General features: G+C 34.6%; 1 protein-coding gene across 5 annotated transcripts in view; it reads right to left on the bottom strand.

Moving 5' to 3' along the window:
- Shab (potassium voltage-gated channel shaker cognate b) overlaps positions 1 to 22,486 on the bottom strand; it is a 534,267-nt gene that overhangs the window by 339,721 nt on the left and 172,060 nt on the right. For 4 of the 5 annotated variants that reach the window (XM_081746247.1, XM_081746249.1, XM_081746250.1 and 1 more), the window contains exon 1: positions 877 to 980. The exons of the other annotated variant lie outside the window; for it this stretch is intronic. The gene's annotated coding sequence lies outside the window, so the exon portion shown is untranslated. Of the gene's footprint in view, positions 1 to 876; positions 981 to 22,486 lie in introns of those variants that run through there. 5 annotated transcript variants of the gene reach the window in all.

Raw genomic sequence — 22,486 nt, 5'->3', positions numbered from 1 at the left:
CACCAAGGACGTGAATGATAGCCTTTTAATTACAACTACATTTAATTAAGAAAATTATTGTGCTTTTACTTAAGATAATAAAGACAGAAACAAATACATGTACAATTAACATTCGAATTACACAAATATTCTTGTTTCGAAATATTCACAAGGCCCAAAGTCTCAGCTGACTTTCCTAATAATACCAGTAAATCCAACTTTATTGATGATTCTCGGAACTGTATTGACAGTCAGATAACTACGCTGTAAATGTGTTGTCAAGAACATTTTGCGTTACTAGAAATTTATGTTAAATAACAATCGAGTAACGAATGCTTGCTGAAGATATGATGTTGATAAACAAATGATCATTCATACTTCACTACAGTATCACAGAGTAAATAAATTATCAATCGAATTTTTATTCAATCATAATATTATTGTATTTCGTTGATATATGTACATCATCTTGTATACATATTATAATTGTGATACTTAACATATCGAGATATACAATTCGACTCTGTTTCTCGTTACAGCCACCAATGAAACTGATGCCACTACCATCTGTGTTTGTGTAACCTGGGTAGGGTCACTGTCTCCACGTTTTTTCCAATGTTTTTTAAATTTTCAATGTTTTATGATGACCTACAAAATAAATATTCAATAGCTGGAAATGCCGAAGAGAAAAACATTATTACGTGCTGGAACGATAGAATATTAATTATCTTTTAATTTTGTCAGGTGTTATCACTGTGACACGATCTTAGCTTTTTGGAAAAAAAATTCGGAATCGGAACAACCACCTGCGAATTGCACTTGTACGTAATATCGACATACCATCATTGTTGCACTAATAAAACCTACAACATGTATGGATCGTATGCAGGTACTTACCAGCGTCTTCTATGATCACTGAATATCAAGTTTAGCTTCGGTCACCACACACAAAACAGCTAACAACTGCCTCCATGATGGCGACAGAAATGCGGTCGGTTTTCTCCGGAAAACACGAGCGCCACTAATTTTTCGCTCCGAATTTTCACGAACAACCTTCGATCCATCTGTCTCTACCGTGCAAGAGGAGTTATTCGCCGTAGCACTACGAGCTAGCAGTAGGCATGGTAAACGTACAAAACATGGTTCATAATGAACAAATATTACATAAAAAGAAATAAAGACAATGTGAATGAAAAAGATAACGGAATTAATGTAGTGTTTCGATGAAAATTAATTATTTGTACAAATATATGAAAGTATAAATAATTATTCATAAAAAGGAAGAAAGAAAATATAAGTAATATTCATTTATCAGTTCCATTTACATAATATTTTTATTGTTTTTGTTTAAAAATCCCACAATAAAGTACAGTGTATAGTCATCATAATAGTAAGAGTTCTTTCCATTAAATATTGACTGGAATACAATACACTTAATTTATAAAGTGAAAAGGCATTACATTTTTTTGTTAGGCGAAACAACAGGCCTTTCACAGAGTATCTTCTTTTGTAGTGTAAACATCTTTAATTTTTGGATCAAAAGATACAATATTTTTCAATCAAAAATTTTCTTGAAGGCCTTATATCTGGAGAACTACATGTAGTGTAGAGAAACTCAAAGTGTCACTTAACTCAGTATGATGTGCTTATTCCGTAGGAAATACGAAAACTCGATTTAGAGGCCCTTCAAAGATTTTGTGGCCCCTGATCCAAGATCCAAGATATTTCAATCAAAATTTTCTTGTCCGCCTTACGTCTGGAGAACTACATGCAGTGTAGCCGAACCCAAACTTTCAGTTAATTCAGGGTGAAGTGCTTATTCCGTACAAAATACGAAAACTCGATTCTGGAGCCGTTCAAAACTTTTGTGGCTCCTGATTTTAAAACTAATTATTGGCCAACATCGCAAACTTTTGATCCATTTTTGGCTTCCCTAAAATTCATTTTAATAAGCAAATACGTTTTATAATATAACATGAGGTTTCACAAAAATAATGACAAGGGAAAAAATAATATACGCATATTACAAAATTAAAGTTTCTCGGTGAGTGGTTCGATGCTGCCTGAGATAGATACTCTGCTTGGATGTTTTGTTTTTAGGTTCTTCGCAAGGCCCACTCACACTGTCTATAATTTTAGTGAATATCTTAAAGTCAACGTAGAATATAAAAAATGTGGAAAAGTAAGGCACGTAGCATCTACAAAACACTATTACATGGACTAATAATTATTTGCAAGATTATCCATACACCCACCCACCCACCTACACACACACACACACACACACATATATGTGTATATATATATATATATATATATATATATATATATATATATATATATATATGGATGGAAGTGACTATGTTTGTGACTTACTGATTCTTGAACCACCCAACCGATCTCGATCAAATTTACAACATAAATGAGGATCGGCCCTGGGATAGCTTTTTATCATTTTACTTTGGCGGCAACTTAGGGGGTGGGAGGAAGAGAAGGGATATATATATATATATATATATATATATATATAGAGAGAGAGAGAGAGAGAGAGAGAGAGAAATGATCAAAAATGACCGATATTAGTGTCGAATCCATAGCTTTTGGGGTCATTGAGATGAACAGTGACATCTCCGATGTCGTTTAAATCAAAATTCAGCCCTCATTAGTACTTTTAAGGGGGATCGTGACGTAAAAATAACTGAAAATGATCTATTATTAGTGTCGAATTCATAGTTTTTGGGGTCCCTTAGGATAAGTTACATGATTTGGTTTTCCTTTGACAGTTTTGCTTTCTTTTATATCCAAAAGGAAACGTATTCTCCCCGTGCGAAGAATGGGCTTTCTGGTAGTAGTGTATAAATTTGAGTGCTCAATGATTATGATGTCATATCTTATGCAGCCAAATTTCTGGTTTATGAAAAAAGATTTGAAAATAGTTATTTGTATATTTAATGGCGCTTTGTAGATACTATGTTGGTCACTTTTCTTTTTTTTTTTTTTACATTTTTAATACTCTAAATTGTCCATAAGTATTGACTAAAATTCAAAGAAGTGAGGGTGGGCTTGTGAAGAGTCTTATCATTACATAAATTACAATAATAATAATAATAATAATAATAATAATAATAATAATAATAATAATAATAATAATAATAATAATAAGCTTGTAATTCAATAATATTTGCGAATTCTAGAAATAGAAGGTGTTTCAGTTGGATGTTTTAAACACGTATATTGTTGGAAATTAAACAAACTCTTTCAGTTTAACGTCACACGATTATGCCCTTTAGGCCAAGAGAGCCGATGATTAAGAGGCCTCATCACTGCGAAATTAAAATATCGCTAATTTTACAGTAATTATGTGATATCTTCAAATAGGTAAAAGATAATCGAAAAGTGGAACAAGACCTCCCTAGACAATATTATTTTGCGTGAGATACCGTTATCACGACTCATTTATCTGCTTTCGATTTCCAGCCATATTGAAAATCGGCATTTATTTTCGCGTTTCTAAATAACTGCAAACGGAAAGCTATTAGGTGACTCGTGATAACGGTACCTCATGCAAAATAACATCGTCTAGGAAAGTCTTGATCCACTTTCCGATCATCGTTTATCTATTTGAAGATATCATATAATTAATATAAAATTAGCGGTATTTTAATTTCGCAGTGATAGGGACTCTTAAGGCAAGTTAATGATGACGGTGGAATAAGAATGTGGAAGGAAACATGGACATCATGCTTTCCACCACAAACTTCTTGTTCGGGAATGGAACCAGAAACCCCATGCACCAGAGGTAAACGCTCTACTACTGAGTGACCGTGCCTCCCACATATTGTTGGAATTAATAACATATTAACATAATCAAGTGGAAATGAGAGAGTTATCACTGGAAAGATAATGTAGTTAGAAGATGTGATGGAAATATCCCTCTCTTTCATCGGGTCCCCATGTTGTCAGATATATGCCTTAATATGTCTATACTAGTATTGTTTATTTCGACTATAACGTTTATCCGCAGGTTCTGATCGATACGTGTCTTGTTTCAGTAGACTCTGACAGTAGACTCGACAGAAAATAATTCACTGGTGAATGGTCTGGTGACCTTGGTGGCCACAAATATTTAGACGATGGCGACAACAAAGAACAATCTGCACAATAACGCAAAATCAATACATATTGAAACCGAAACTTACAATTTCATGCATCGTTTCAATATATACACAGTATTTTTCAATATATTCAACAAATACATGCCAACTATAAACAGTTATACCTTTTTGAAATTCTACTGAAACATGTAGTTTCCAGCTCTATTGCCAATCTTGGTATCCCATTTATATATCCATCTATATCTATACATACAAACACACACACACACACACACACACACATATATATATATATATATATATATATATATATATATATATATATATATATATATATATATATATATATATATATACACGTATATATAGGGTGGTAGGTAACTCCACTGAAAAACTTTGGGAGGCGATTCCAATTACGAAATGAGAGAAAAAGGTTTTAATAAACATGGGTCAAAAAACGTCTCCGTTGAGAGTTATGACAAATGGAAATTTCGAAAAATCACTTTTCAAAACTCTCTAACTTAGAAACTATAGGACTTATCCCAAGCGGTTTAAGGAATTACACAGGAACTAGTATGTGCTCTATCTAAATATCCATGTTTTACCATCTTCCGTTATCGGTGAAAGGAACTGTAAAAAGGAAGTTGCAGTATAGGGATACTCCTTTAAGTACTAATGATGCGTTCATTTCGCTGGTACCGGTAAATCCTGAAACATGGATATTTAGATAGAGCGTATTCCAGTTTCTGTGTAATTCCTTAAACCACTTGGGATAAGCCCTATAGTTTCTAAGCCAGGACGTTTTGAAAGGTGATATTTCGAATTTTCGGTAGTTCATAACTCTGAAAGGAGACGTTTTTCGACTATGTTTATTAGAAGTTTTTTTCTTTCATCTCGTATAAGGAACCGCTTCCCGAAGTTTTTCGGTGGAGTTTCCTACAACCCTATATATATCTATATCTATATAGATAGATATATATAGATATAGATAGATAAATAGATAGATATAGATTTGATGCAAAATAGATTCATGTTATGGATATATCTTTACCTTTTTAGTCCGAAACCAAACGAAGGGTGTAATCTACATAGAAATGGGAGTAAGGTTTCATAATCATCTAGAAATATAATTGACTGACATATCAGGATATTTATATTCTGAAAGTTTCTATTTAGCGAACTTTTCATATATTGGACAATGTTCTCTTTTCACTCAAATACAATTGTATTTAATATTTCTTACGGAGTTATACCAGATCTTAGGTGAATATTTAAGTATTAGTATCGTACTTTCAGACGCTAAAATATATTTAGGGGCTCAGTGGTAGAGCGCTACCTCTCATTCATGGGATCCCTAATTCTATACCCGGTCAAGTAGGTTCTTGGTGGACAACTTCGTGTCCATGTGTTGTCTCGGGTACTCTCGTTCCCTCCTACTTTATAATTTCAGCACTTCTTCCATTATCATTCACTTGCATTAATCATCGTTTACCTTAGCCAAAACTGCTTAATTGTGAGACGTTAAACTGAAATATCTGTATTCCATTTCATTTTCATTTTTGCTAAAATATATATACACAAACACTCCTATTTCTAGTTTAAATTAATAGCTATAAAAATGGTTGCCATTTACCACTTTTTACAATATATACTTTTCAATTCTATATACAATTACTAAAACTTCAATAAATTATTCAACCCAAGTATTCATATTGTTTAGAATAAAAAATGCACTATACTGTCGTTAATCTGATGTCTTAGTAACCAGGCCGTCAAAATTGTTTTCCTTTCATTTATATTGCCTAACCACTAAAATATTGTTATGATCCTACGTCAATAATCTTCTATATTATAAAATTGAAAGTGACAATGTTTATGGCTTCTAATCTCTAGAGCCACCCTATCGATCTCGATCAAATTTTCCAACATTGATAAGGTTCAGGCCTGGGAGTGTTTTTTATCAATTAATTTTGATAGTCTGACTTAGGGGTTGGGAGAGGAGGAGATATATAAAAAATAAATAAAGTCTAATAATTCTTGAATCAAATGACCAATCTAGATCAAAATTTCAATATAGATGAGGTTTGTGCCTCAGATGTTTTTAATCACTTCACTTTCATGGAGCAACGTAGAGGAGGAGAAGGACGGGGAGAGATATACAAAAATCAATGTAAATAAAAATAAAAGTGACTATGTTCGTCAGTTAATAACTCTTGAATCACCAGGCCGATCTGAATCAAGTTTTCAACATGGATGAAGGTTTGAGCCTGGAAAGTTTTTTTATCATTTCATTTTGACGTTATAACTTAGAGTTGGGGAGAGGAGGAGGGGATATATATATATATATATATATATATATATATATATATATATATATATATATATATATATATATATATATATAATGAATTAATAGATGAGGTTTGGGCCAGGGGAGGAGGAGTGAGAGGGACATTTAAAAATGATCGAAAATGACAGATATTAGTATTGAATCCATAGTTTTCGATGTCACTGAGATGAACAGTGACTCATCCGATCCCGTTTAAACCCAAATTCAGCATCGCATTTCGGGGAGGGGGAAAGGATATATATATATATATATATATACATGACCGAAAATGACAAATATTGGTATCGAAGCCATAGTTTTCGGGGTTGCTGGGACAGTGATACTCCCGTTTACGTCCAAATTCAGCCCCGCAACTTAGGAAAGAGAAGGGGAAATTTTATAAAAATAATCTAAAAATGACCGATATCCATTCTTTTAGGAGTTGCTATGATGAACAGTGACACTTCTGATGCCGTTTAAATCTAAATTCAGCCACGCAATGGGGGAAGACGAGGGGAGAGACATAAAAAATGGCCGAAAATGACCGATATCAAAGACCGCTTTAGTAGTAGTAAAAAAGTGGCTGACTAACGGAACATATTAGTACTTTTTTCCTAATTTAACCCAGCGAAGCATATAATTGATGCTAGCATGTTAAATTTTAAAGTTACATTATAGTTTTTGAAGCATAAAAAAAAGGATTCTTGCTAATTTGTGAGTTCAGTTATGGCAACCAAAGAAAGTATGTAACTACTGCTGTTAAAATTATTCGGTATCGAATAATGTTTCTTCCGGTGTTCGAATATCCGAATGTTCCTTTCTTTTGAATACTCGAACAAATACTCTTTTTCAAATAAAGAATGTCCGAAGATACATTGCTCGAATTTTAACACGCCACTACATGTAACGCCAGATCTGCGCAAGGAATTAGAGATGTTACACAATAGATCTTCTGAGAAATCTACTGTTTCTCAGTACGATATAAGTAGGATGTAATGTAAACACAAAACGTTTAAGTGCTCTCAGTAATCCAGTACTTTCCCTAATTCGGTATCCTTTTGTGTAAGAAATGACCAGATTAGCGAAAGTTAATGTATTATGTATGCTTCTTGCTAGTTTTCCTTCTACGTATTTTGCCTTGATCACTGCATCCCACATGACGACAATGTTAAGTGGGTTGCATAACATTCGGATGCAACCCAAAATACACCAAACAATAAGAGCTGAAGTAACTACTTTCTCCGGCAAGCTAAACTACCTTATGTTAAGACAGAAAGGACTATGTTAGGCGTTGTAGTATTTTCTTTTCGTCTCTTTGTATTGTATCATATATAGTTAATCAATATTAAGAGATGAAAACCATATTCACGAAGAAATTAAATGTCGACTAAAACCAGAGAATTCGTGTTACTATTCAGTACAAAATCTCTTGTCGTCGCGAATTCTGTCGAGGAATTTGAAGCTTAAAATATATAAAACCATAATCATGCCTGTTGTTCTATATGGTTGCGAAACATGATCGCTAACTCTGAGAGAAGAACATAGACTGAAAGTATTTGAAAACAAGATCCTGAGACGAATATTCGGACCTAAGAGGAACGGGAATGGGAAATAGGGGAAACTTCATAGCGGGGAACTACATAATTTTATCGTTTACCATACATTGTTTGGGTCATCAAGTCTAGGAGACTGAGGTAGGTAGGTCATGTAGCCAGAATGCAAGAAAGTGGGAACGCTCAAAGTCTTAACTGGAAGACCAATCGGAAAACGACATATTCATTAGGAAGACCTAGGCGCAGACGGGAGGGCAATATTAAGATGGATCTCGCAGAGATAGGAATACAAAGTAGAAACTAGATCTAGTTGGCTAAGGATAGAGGTCAATGGAGAGCTTTGTGAATGCGGCATTGAACCTCCAAGTTCCATAGGCCATAGAGTTAGTTAGTTTATGATGAGTAGTTAATACAATAAGCTGCCATCTTTTTGTTGTTGTTTTTATTTTTACTGTAAGAGCAAGTAGCGTATTTAAGATCCTGGGTGAACATTAAAAATTCTATGTTCATACTTTCAATAGAATCCGCAACAACGCGGCAGCCACTTCGATCAACACGGAAATGTATTTATAGTGATATGCTCCTATTATATTCTCATGGGTTACTTCTCAAAATAAAATACAATTTCTTAAGATATTTTATGATTATGATTCAAGTTTGTGTGCCCTTCATAGATTAACAATAAGTAAAATTGGCCAAACATAAAAATAATTAAAAAGATTTCAAAACACAGATTTTGCAAGCAGAGGTTTCAATGTTAATTATGTATGAAATAATAACATCAGACATCATCAAGAGAAGTCAGTTTTTTTTTATAGCTTTTCAGGAATGCATTCGATTCTTTTTCTTAGTCAATTTTAGGGAGGTAAACGGTAAAATTTATCGTAAGAGTAAATTATTACAAATATAAAACAGTCCTATTATACTTTGTTAGTGATGTTAGACAATTACATTGTGTCTCTCAGTTGAAACACTTCTACTGCACGTTATCGTAGCCAAAGGTCTATCTAATAGTAACTTACATTCTAACAAGTTCTCTAAGATACATTATTAGGACTCTAGCGTTTACCAATTGCTCTGAACAAGTTTCACTTAAAGTATCAAGGAAACAAAATGTTGAGGTTTAATACTTGTGAGATGCATTTCATGTTCATCGAACTGCTATAAACTATACATTTAATGCCTAAGATTCGTATCATAAATGGAGGATGGAACGACATGCTTACCACAATTATTAGTAACTTACCAATAGAAAGAAATGCAGAGGTCTTATTAAGCGCTTGCAGGGAAAGGGGTTTAGAAGTAAATGCAGAGAAAACTAGATACATGGAAGTTGGTCGGGATCGTAGTATAGGAAATTATGGATGCGTTAAAATATCAAATAATACTTTTGATAAAGTGGATACTTTCAAATAGACCTTATCTAGGATCAATATTAACAAACCAAAACCATATTCACGAAGAAATTAAATGTCGGCTAAAAGCAGGGACTACTTGTTATTATTCAGTTCAAAATCTCTTGTCGTTGCGAATTCTATCAAGGAGTTTGAAGCTTAAAATATATAAAACGATAATCATGCCTGTTGTTCTGTATAATTGCGAAACATAATCGCTTACTCTGAGGAAAGAACGTAGACTGAAAGTATTTGAGAATAAGACCCTGAGACAAATATTCGGACCCAAGAGGAACGGGAATGAGGAATGGCGGAAACTTCATAACGAGGAGTTATATAATTTATATCTTTTACCAAACATTGTTAGGGCCATTAAGTTTAGGAGGCTCAGGTGGGCAGGCCATGTAGCCAGAATGGAAGAAAGTAGGAACGCTTCCAAAGTCTTAACTGGAAGTCCAATCGGAAGACGGCCATTAGGAAGACCTAGATACAGATGGAAAGACAATATTAAGATGAATCTCCCAAAGTTAAGGATACAAAGTGGAAACTGGATCCAGTTGACTAAGGATAGAAGTCAGTGTAGAGCTTTTGTAAACGTGGCATTGAATCTCTTTGTTCCATAGGCCATGTAGTTAGTTTGTTAGTTTGTGTCATACAGTAATAGATACCTGCTTGCTTTCAAAAATGGTACTTGCTTCAGTTCAACGTCCCATGATTATGTTCTGATGCTAAGAGAGACGGTGATGACAAGATGATGATAATGGTGGAATGAAGAAAATGGGAGGAAACGGGGATCCAAAATAAACCCCGCACACAGTGTTTGTCCACCGCAAAGCCCACTTGACGCGAGCTGGCATTTAGTCATTAATTCCCTGCACCAGAGGTGACCATTCTATCACTGAGTCACCGCTATCCACCAAACTGTATAGATATCGTTAGATTAATGAACAGAAAAGAAAATATGACTAAAAGGTAAAAAGAGACTCAGGTCATGTTTCTTGGTTCAATTTTAAATGTTGATCTTCTAAACGAAATAGCATTTAATTAAAATGTGATTATTTACACCATCAGAATAAGGAGCGTACCGTAAACTGGGTATACTTTGGCCCTTTGGCCAAAAGGAGGAGAAAGATTTAATTTATTTCTACATGGTTATTATGGTTTCTATCAGTAAGAAAAATTGTGGATCAAAGTATTACAACATTGAGAACACATGGATATTGGCGCTAGTGATTTGTTTCCAGAACGTGGGAAGCAAAATGCTAGCAATTGATAGTAAGTAAATATTTATCATATTTCAAGTTCCACAATTTTTGTTCATTGCATTAAAGTGACATATCCTGAATGCATAAGTAAGTAGAATATAAAAACATGTTCATTAGCGAATATTGTTAAGCTAACGCCTTAAATGTTTGTTAAATTACACACAAACTATTAAGCGTTTAATTGCGTGGAGTAACATTGGCCCATATTTTCTGTATTGGTAATAACCCAATATTGAAGATGAAATGGTGTACAAATTGTGTAATGTAATAAGGACGATTAACCTCTCATTAGCTTCTAAAAGAGGATATTATACAATGCCTGAATTGCAAGAATTTTCTTCCTAAAACTGAGCAGTATGGTACCGGTAAAGTACTCTACCGCAATGAAGAATATGGTGCTCTTATTTTTGGATGTTAAGTATTCATCTACTTAAAGATATTCTCATTGAGCGATATTTTTGTTTGCCTCTAAATTGAACAAAGTGATTTCACCCCTATGTTTGTATTTTAGGTATTTTAAGTTAACTATTCACAAATTTGTAGCGTTATTTTATAGATATTTCGTTTTCATTCAAGTAGAATACAAATGTTTTCATGAGACTACATTTCTCGTTCGATTGAAATTAAGTAAAAACATTGATAATGTCACCAATGAGTTTATAATATCCTGTTCTTCTCTTCTGCTTCTTAAATACAATAATACATCGTGCATTAATTAGTCATTTTGACAATGGGCTAAAGTTACCCCAATCATGAAAAGTCTTGCATGGCATCAAAATTTGAACTATAATCATCATTCTTGGCCATACTGAGTTTTTACTGCTTTCCAAAGAAAGCGAAGGGATTGCTTTTTAACAAGGAGAAATGTCATTAAATTACTTCCTTAATCTTAAGAGATATTAAAATGGGAATTTTGAAAATTAAAAAAGTGGGCCAAAGTATACCCAGTTTACGGTAATTAATCCGAATAGTGAGAAAAATTATGTAGCATAGATTGGAATTGTAAGGAATCTCATAAATATATCTAAAACATGCATGTGGGTTGATATAGGTGAATGTTAGGTTGACGGTTGCAAGACTTGTGTGTTGCGAGTTCGAATCCCGTTCAGGTGTTACGTATTGTCCTTGAAATATTCAATTCTTTATCATCATTCATTTCTTATTGTCTCTTTTAGCCCAAAGGATACGATCAAGAGACGTGAAAATAAACTAGTAAAATCCCTTCTCACAGAAAAATGCGTATTTTACTCATTTAAGCAAATCTTTATAATAGGTAGCCACTGATTTTACAATATAGTTAATCAATAGTCTCACCGTTAACTTTCTCATGACTCAAATAACGTTTAGCAGGTATTTTTTAAACATAGGTTGTATTTTTGTTCTTAATAGCAGTTACTTCTCGCAAAAATTTTACTTAGTCTAAAACCTTAACTTTGATGGTTCAAGACTTACGAATAAAGGTCTGCATAGAAAACACAAAGATCGTTCAAAACGTACCCCACAATTCACTGTATCTTGGTAAAGGTAAGAACTATAAGTGAAGTTTGTAGGTACTAAGCAGAATATCAGATGCGTACCAAACAGGTCAAGGCCTATACTTAGACTGAGAATTTTTTCGAACATTTTACTGTTCAAATCCAACTTTCATGGTCCATAACTTAGAAATCAAAGGTATGTAAAAGTCAATATTTGAAATGCATAGAAAGAAATTTATGTTCGACTAAAGTACTAAGATTTCTGCAGAGCAGACGAGTTCAACGTTCCTGCAAACACTCGTTGAATATTTGTATTCTCATTTCAATTTAACTTATTTCATTTTAGAAAAAAAAATTGGAAATATTCAGTTTTATCTGTGTACGTTTTTACCTGAAAGAAAATGTTAAGACAAGTTGAAGCTGAAATATAGTGATTGCAGTTTTAATGGCAAGAATTGCAAACTGGTGAATCTTATGTGATATGATACACACAAAAATTTAGCAGTGAATCTAACCTTTTATTCTATTCATAGAAGAGAAAGGAAGCATCTTCTTGGCCTGCCTAATTGACCGGGGTACTTATTCCTCAATCTTGATTTTCTTTAATTCAAACAGTTATTTTTCTATATAACCAAATGATGTAAATTTTCCTTTGCTATAATAACTAAAGTCCCGTTATGTTGATATCCGTGAAAGTTGATGTGGAACACGTTTCGCTTATCAGCTCCTCTTAATTTTAGTGTTAGTGACGATGACCGACTTGAATCATAACTAACAATGGTTGAAAGTATGATAGGAGAAACGAAAGAAAGAGAAACTAAGAAAGAGAACAACTAAGAAAAAGAAACAGAAGAGCAGTATGGACGAAAGAAAGAAAAAAGAATGCAGTTCTTATATGGAATGAAATTTGACGAATACAATATTATTTCTGAACAAAGAGCACAAAAAATTGAAAGTCAATGAAATTTGATCACAAGGATTATTGTTGTACGTGGAATGCGAAAAACTAACAAATTTATTTCGGGGGGGGGGTGCTTGAGTCTGATGCCCCCCTAGATACGCCACTGTATGATACTGTTTTTTTTTTTTGTAATATGTAACATGCTGTTTGGCATACAACTGCGCAGGGGCTTTTTGTTTATAACCACATGTATACAAAATCACAAGGATATGTGTTAAAAATGGTGTTACCGATAAATGTTCAGAACTACACATCAACTACTTGACAAAGGGTCGTATCTCAAAATCTCACTTTTTCAGACACAAAGTGAGATATAATAATTCAGTAGACAGGAAAGTAGTTGAATATGTAGTAACTCGTCACCTATTCCAGACAATAAATATGTGGAATACATGATCAGTTATTACATATTTAACTATCTTCTCCTCTTTGAAATTATATTTCTTTCTTTATATTTGAAAAAAGTGAGATTTTGAGATACGATCCTTCGTCAAATAATCGACAAGAGAATTGAATAAAACCAATGTAGTTTAAGTAACAACTTGTGATCATTCAAGGCTAATAGAAACAATTTAATAGAACTAAGTGATCGTTCCAAAAATTTAAGTAATGCTTTAGTCATATTGGTAATTGGAGAAAGAGATGGAACAAGTTTCCTTTAAGAGCACTACTTACCTAATTAAATTTCAATTAAATTTAACCCTAACAATTATTCATTAGATGAAAGCCTTTTTCAATCGTGGTAATTCCGTGTCTACTGTCTTTGAATTGTTTACACATATATTAATGCTCATTTTTATAAGTTATTCAAGTTCTGTTTGTTACAATTTGCAAGTCACGTTCCCAGTTTCATATAAATTACAGTATATTGGTTTATTTGGTAAGGTTGCATTTTTAGAATAGTCATACTGTACATGTTTCTAGTTAAAGAAAATGGTGGTTTCAATTAATTTGATAGATGTAAGATACGATGGCAGACTTTTATATTTGCTTAATTGAACCCGTAACTTAGGAACAAATAAATTACATCCAGTTTGCTAATATACATATATAGGTGATGATATGAAGTATGAACGTGAAATAAAACCAAGAATAGGACTGGCGAAAGAAGCCTTAAGGAGGAAGAATACTATTTTGTGGGACCTTGAACAAAGAGTTGAGAAAATGGCTCATAAAGTGCTTCGTGTCTAGTATTGTACTGTATGGGTCAGAAACATGGGCATTATGCAAAAATAATTAAAAACGACTGAAAGCTTTCGAAATGTGGGTGTGGAGAAGAATGGAGAGAATTAGTTGGGTAGAGCGGAAAAGAATGAGAGGATGTTAGAAATTATAGAGGAGAAAAAAGGATTTTAGATATTACTAAGAAGACGAAGAGAAACTGGTTGGGTTATTGGCTAAGAAGGAACTGTATCATGAGGGATGTGCTAGTGGGTATGGTGGCAGGAAAGAGAGGTAAAGGGTGAAGAAGACTACAATTAATGGACGATATCAAAATAGAGAAATAGTACGTGAAGACGAAGAGGTTAGCGAAAGACCGTAGAGCTTGGAAGCTTTTCAGTTCCGGCAAGTGACCTGCCAAAAATGGCAGAATACCTATGATGATGATGATGATATAGGGGAAATATAGTAATTAATGCAACGGGAATAACCCTGTCCTCTTAATATGTAGTTCTTTTAAAATACAGTGAAATATTTGTGATGTACTTTTGAACTACACTACATGACTCTTCATATGTCATTCCCAAACTTCGACATATGTTCTTGATGTAGCAATACAAGAGAGCTGTCGCTGTTAAACAAAAAGACAAATATCCTAATTAAAATTTGGCACATGATAAAATTTGGACAAATATCAATAACAAGGTATTGTGTCAAGTCAACGCTCTGCGTGGTACTGAGTTGTACGTGACATAATACCAACTAAGATGAATTACAGAAAATCAAATTATTACGACATTTTATAACATTGGTCTTATCAGTTTTGACTTAGTGACACATATTTGGTTGACCTTTACTTATTTCATGTTTATACCTTGTCGTTATGGAATACAATATATTCTACCGTTAATGATTTTGTTTCGTGACCTTTCCTACTATTCTACTTATAAACAAAATAGTGTAATCTGGTTTTGATTGTGAAATATTTGGTTCAAAGTCAGAAACCAACTATTGCCACATATTATTGAAAGAAAGATGGAAGTTAACAGAATATATAAAAAGTACGGGTTTCCTGTTTGTTGTGTATATATATGAAATTTGCGATTAACATACACAAGTACTGTTATATTGTTTCATTTCTGTTTGTTCATATATTTGCTATCTGTGATATTTCAGAAAAATGTTGTTACTATTTATGATGGTTATTTAATCAGCATCATTATCATCATGAGTATTTTGTCATTATTGGCAGGTCCGTTGTTGCAACTGAGAAGCTCCTATACTCTGCGATCTTCTGCTAACCTCTTTTTCTTCACGTACGATTTCTCGGTTTTGATATCGTCCACTAATTGTTGTCGCCTTCATTTTCGTCTTCCAGTCGTTTTTCATCATTTTTGTGTAATGTCCATGTTGCTGACCCATATAGCACAATACTCCACACGAAGCACTTTATTAGTCTTTTTCTCAACTCTTTACTCAATGTCCCACAAAACTCCATTTTCTTTCTTCTAAAGGCTTCTTTCTTCATTCCTACCTTTGCTTTTATTTCACGTTTACAATTTATATAATCACTAATAATACTACCTAATTATCGAGAACTAGTCACTTGTTCTATCTTCTGTCCGCCGGGGTGGTACCTAACTTATAGGTCCCAGGCCGCGTCCTTCCTTCCTCAATCCTTCCTTCCTTCCCTTTCCCCGGATTGTGTGCTCGCCGAGGGACGTCATCCCTCAAAACGTGAAGGGCTAAATGGCCTTAGATGTCGAAAGTCCAGAAATCTAAATCCTAAATCCCTAATCCTACTTCTATATTTGATACCGACCCCTTCATTCCAATCACCATGGCTTTTGTCTTTCTAATATTTTCATCCCATATTATTCTCAACCCTTCTTTAGGTTTTCTAACATCTTATTGATTATCTCTTTAGATTCTGCAACAAGCACCATATCATTTGCAAACCGTATACACCTAATCACTACCTCCTACTGAAATAACGTCTTCATTTCGTATTCTGTTTTTGGTTATTTTTAAAATAAGTGAAAAAAGTAGTAGACCTGGTCAGATTGTAGACCGCAAGACGTCGTGGTGGAAAGCATTGTCTCTCTGGATTTTATCGGTTCTCTCCAATTTTCTCCCACATTCTCATCCTACCATTTTTTCATAACGATTTACTTACGTCTTTTTAGCTGAAAGGTCCTAACCCTTCAATAAAAGAGTTCATTTTTACTCTCAATTCGCAGTTCCTTTCAAACGGAGGTGAAAGAAAGTTCAACCATTCAATAGTACGGAAAGTTTTACATATACAAGTAAAGTGGGTAACTAATTCCATACCCTATTTACATTATTAATTTGAATACGATCCAACAAATAAATTTACGTATTTCAAGGCTGTTTGTTCTCCGTTTTCCTTATGACTTTATGTATTACTAATTCCGTACTCGAAATGTTCCCATTTGATAAGGAGACGGGAGGGAAAACTGAGAAACAGCGTATACCTGGGCGAACAACTGAGATTTTGATTCATGTTCCTGCCACTGCTGTGTCATAGCGTATCAGAGAAGGGTAATATATGTTGCGTATATCTGTCAGACTACGGGCGAAACACCAAATTGGAATGGTTTTATCACGGGCAATAATTCTTGAGAGTAAATACCATATCTGACATCAGTAACATGCAAATTAAGCATTGAGGGATTTTTCAGCAACTTTTTGACGTCACATCACGAAATACAAAGGAATCCAAGGTTGGAGCCAAAACCACAGCGCGTGGGAACTTAGGGAAAAAAAGAAAGAATATGTGGTTTTCAGCAGTTATAGCTATTTCAGATTAATCATAACGAGCTATTTGGGAAATTACAAAATAAATAAATAAATAAATAAAGAGGGAAAATTTCACGTACATTAGAACAAAATTTTACAATATTGTTAGCGTTTAACGGACAGAAATTTGTCTAAAGATAAGACATCAATCTATAGATCTCATTAGCCTGAACCAAATGATGTGGATGAGTGTAAGCCTCATGCATAATTTTCGAGAAAAGAAATACAATTGTTATTGTAAACCTTAAAATGAATGTTGTACGATAACCGCGCCGCTTAATGCGGTAAGCTAATGTTGTAGTATATAGTAATCGAGATTTTCATTCTCACATTGGAAAGACGATAGTACACTGACAAAAATTAGATATCCAAACAGCGATATATTGTACAAATATACGAGATCCATATGTTTACTACGGTAATCTTACGGAGCATACGTGATCCATATGCTACATACACACTATCCTTTTGCCGTTTAGATGTTATATCATGCTGTTGTAGGATGTCTGATATCTAACAGTCTTCCGTATATTAAATACGTATATGTATGTTACATACGTCAGTTATATGTTATATAAGTTCATTTCTATGTGAAATCCTTACCGTCTGTATACAGTTCTTTCTTTCATACAGAAAGTACGTATAGATGGGATACTTATACGGAAAGTAATATAACACATACATTCTCAGTTATACGTTTGCTGAAAATACGTATAGATGGGATACTTATACGGAAAGTAATATAACACATACATTCTCAGTTATACGTTTGCTGAAAATACGTATAGATGGGATACTTATACGGAAAGTAATATAACACATGCGTTCTCAGTTATACGTTTGCTGAAAGTACGTATAGATGGGATACTTATACGGAAAGTAATATAACACATGCGTTCTCAGTTATACGTTTGCTGAAAGTACGTATAGATGGGATACTTATACGGAAAGTAATATAACACATGCGTTCTCAGTTATACGTTTACTGAAAGTACGTATAGATGGGATACTTATACGGAAAGTAATATAACACATGCGTTCTCAGTTATACGTTTACTGAAAGTACGTATAGATGGGATACTTATACGGAAAGTAATATAACACATGCGTTCTCAGTTATACGTTTACTGAAAGTACGTATAGATGGGATACTTATACGGAAAGTAATATAACACGTGCGTTCTCAGTTATACGTTTACTGAAAGTACGTATAGATGGGATACTTATACGGAAAGTAATATAACACATGCGTTCTCAGTTATACGTTTACTGAAAGTACGTATAGATGGGATACTTATACGGAAAGTAATATAACACATGCGTTCTCACTTATACGTTTACTGAAAGTACGTATAGATGGGATACTTATACGGAAAGTAATATAACACATGCGTTCTCAGTTATACGTTTGCTGCAAGATATTATATATAGTCGTACGTTAAGTCCAAACACTACAGGTTTTATGAATTTAACCTATGTTTTCACGTACGCCACATACGTTTTCTTTTCTGGGTACAAGGGCGTATCCACTGGATCTGCCCGCTCTAGAAAACTTCGTATTCAATATCATTTGTACACTTTCTCACTAAAACCATACTTGATCTTACACTCTCTTATTAAAACAATATAATTCTATTACTTTTTTCTGGAAATATAAGTGGAATTATTTTACAATTACGTATCATCTTTTTTTCCGACTGCACAATAATCCCGTTCAACACTATATAGATGTAATGGCTTGTAGTATTAGACACCCCCGCAAAGCTTGGAGCCATCTCAACCAAAATTTCTAGGTGTGCGCTTGGACAGTACACAATATGATGAATGAGAGATAGCCCAAAATTATAGGTAACTCTTAAACTGTGATTTTCGTATAACTATAATATTGTCGAAAGATAAGACATATATTGGGTGTTGCAAAATAAGTGTTACAACCCTTGGGAGGTGACTCCTGCCATTGAGACAAGAAAAAAGTTCTCTTGAACTTTCGGGTATCGGACATACTTTCGGATCTACAAGGTGCCGAAAACGTGGGAAAATGACTTTCGGACGCCAATAATTCGGAAAGTATCCAACGTATACAGGGCGGATAAAAAATTCACTGAAGAAGTCACACCTGCTGTATTGAATTTTACATGTTTCACAATCCTACCATGCACGCGCAAGGGATTCCTCAAAGGAACATAGGGAGTCCCGGATAATCTGCCAAATGAAAATTGGTCTAAATGGATATGAATTGATGGGGTTTCTACCAGGTAACAATAATTCGTTTGTATTAAGTCGATATTTGGAACAAATACAAAATGGCGGACACCTTCATGCCCGTTGTGTGTGGTTGCATAATCGCCAGGTACGGATGCTGGCCAACAGTGACGTTGTGAGTATTAAGTGAGTCACCTTGCACAATTTCAATTTGGCCTCAGTTGTTGCATCCTTATCAATATGCAACCGTGCAGATTATATTGCATCGGATTGATTTAATATTATTGGTGAACTGGCAATGGCTTTCATGTTCTTGATGCTATTCACTTAATACTCAGAACGTCACTGTTGGCCAGCATCCGTACCTGGCGATTATGCAACCACACACAACGGGCATGAAGGTGTCCGCCATTTTGTATTTGTTCCAAATATCGACTTAATACAAACGAATTATTGTTACCTGGTAGAAACCCCATCAATTCATATCCATTTAGACCAATTTTCATTTGGCAGATTATCCGGGACTCCCTACGTTCCTTTGGGGAATCCCTTGCGCGTGCATGGTAGGATTGTGAAACATGTAAAATTCAATACAGCAGGTGTGACTTCTTCAGTGAATTTTTTATCCGCTCTCTTTACGTTGGATAGTTTCCGAACTATTGGCGTCCGAAAGTCATTTTCCCACGTTTTCAGCACCTTGTAGATCCGAAACTATGTCCGATAACCGGAAGTTCAAGAGAACTTTTTTCTTGTCTCAATGGCAGGAGTCGCCTCCCAAGAGTTGTAAGTTATTTTGCAACACCCGATATAAATCGATAGATCTTACCGAGGTAAACAAAGTAACATATGGGACCGCTGTGGTTCAATGGCAGAGTGCTCATCTCTGGCGTGTGGGATCTTCTGGTCGATTCCATTTTCTTGTGGACTTTCTGGGATTCTGCCGTTTCCTTCCACTTTCATTATCATCCATCTCATCATCACTGTCTCCTTTAGCCTCGGTGCATAATCGTGAGACATTAAACTAAAACAATGACGTACTTAATGGAAAATTTTCATGCAAAGTATCTAAGGGGAACGAGGGCAAGAGACTTTTGTGGCGTTAAAGAGTATGTCGTTTGTTGCCTGAGGAAAAAGGACTTTTGTGGCGTTAAAGAATATACCGTTTGTTACCTGAGGAAAAAGGACTTTCTGTCGTTAAAGAGTATGTTGTTTGTTATCTGAGGAAAAAGGACTTTTGTGGCGTCGTTTGTTGCCTGAGGAAAAAGGACTTTTGTGGCGTTAAAGAGTATGTCGTTTGTTGCCTGAGGAAAATGGATTTTGTGGCGTTAAAAAGTATGTCGTTTGTTACCTGAGGAAAAAGGACTTTTGTGTCGTTAAAGAGTATGTTTTTTGTTACCTGAGGAAAAGGGACTTTGTGGCGTTAAAGAGTATGTCGTTTGTTGTCTGAGGAAAATGGATTTTGTGGCGTTAAAAAGTATGTCGTTGATGCCAATCTGATGGAATTGCTAGTTTTTATTCTGCTCAAGTAGATCATTTATTTATTTAGCACTATATACAAAAACAAGCTGTTAAGTAGCATAATTGGAGCTAGTGTTGTTTGATTTCTCGTGACAGTGACACATATAGTTCAAACAGTGACACACATTGTCCTAAAATTGGCCCATATACTCCCAACAGTGATACAATAACTCTAACAGTGGCGTTTATAATAATAATAATAATATTGATGCTTACAGTACTTGTAAACAAAACATCTTAGCGTAACAGCCCTTTTTTGTGAGCCTGAACCGCTCCAACGCAATCTGTTAGCGACCGAGTGAACTACGTGCAGCCCCTAGTGACAAACATTCAAATCAACGCACTGCGTCACTCTCCCTTTTTAATAGGTGTATCAGGAGCTGTCTAGACCTAGTGACCGTCACATCTTTTATTCACGTAACTCCCCACTTCTCCTCACGACTCTGGGTTAATGCAGGAAATTAGGAAGCAGCGGCTGGGGAACGAACCTGGAAACAAGTGGATGTGAGTCCAACACTCTAACCAATTCTCTTTATAAAATTTCTAAGAAGGTAAGTTCAAGGAAACGTTAATCTCTTTAAGTACTGTCGTAGTTCTTTCATATCAAGCTAACCATAAATAGTTTTCCTCTATACTACTGACTAAAGGGGAGTAGTTATGGAGTATACAAGCTAGAAGTGAAATGTCAAAATGACAGCACTACGTATGTACGAAAAAAAATAATAAAAATGACTTACAACGAGACTTATGGAAGTGTCACTCACCTATCTGAATAAAACTTTGCACACTTGTAGAACATCGAAAAATAATCGACACGTTTTTGTTTCGGCAATGGTGAAATTTTAAGGGGTGGCCTCCAAGCGTAGACAGAAAATAAATCACTTAATATAGAGGAAAATATACCGCCAGGGGGGATAGGACAGCTGATTCCTGATTCAGAATCTGACGTCAAATTTACAAAATTCAAAATGGCGAGTCCAATATAGTGATTACAATTACAAAATGTCTTCTGGTTTGAAATTCTCTGCAGTTAACCAAGAGCAGTTATAGTTAGCAAGGGTTACTACGAAAAGGTTGTAGACCGATTTGAAACCCCTTTATTTTAACGGAATTCTTGATTAAAGTGAATCTCTTCACCTGTCCCTATTCGAGGTGCTTATGTACAGTGACATTTCCGATGTCAGAATTTCATATATCCTCAACTGTTATAATTATGAATTTATTGAGAAAATGCTTCACAGTAATGATATTTCGTAAAAAAATGTGTGTTGCATAAACATTAGTTTACACCAAGCTCATCTTGTTACAGCAATAACTGTGACAAATCGCAAAATGCAGCACAATCTTCTTCCAAATAACTGCTTTTGTATCACGCACATCTAATAAGATTTGCAAATCTGGGAGAAGAAAACTGATTATGAGTCAGTGGTTTGGTTCTAAATTATATTATTACGGAGATATAAATTTATGTTATAGTTGTAGAGGACAATATCAGTGAAATATCTCAAGAAGTTTTCCATGACCTAAAGACGAACACATCAAGAGGCAGAATTCTACCAGTTGTTAGTGCAGAATGGTTTCTATTTTGAGGTACTCTTTTGTTCGTAAAAGAGGTTGAAAAGTTGATGATTTGTGACCATTCCACGAATCTGACAAAATGAACATTGGAAGAAAACCCTCTTGAAACCATGATCCCACAAGACCTGATGTTAAT

Source organism: Thermobia domestica, chromosome 18, assembly GCF_964235325.1.
Source record: "Thermobia domestica chromosome 18, izTheDome1.hap1.1, whole genome shotgun sequence".
NCBI classification, from domain to species: Eukaryota; Metazoa; Arthropoda; class Insecta; order Zygentoma; family Lepismatidae; genus Thermobia; species Thermobia domestica.
The sequence above is the reverse complement of the archived record's forward strand: the minus strand, read 5'-3'. Positions and strand labels throughout refer to the sequence as shown.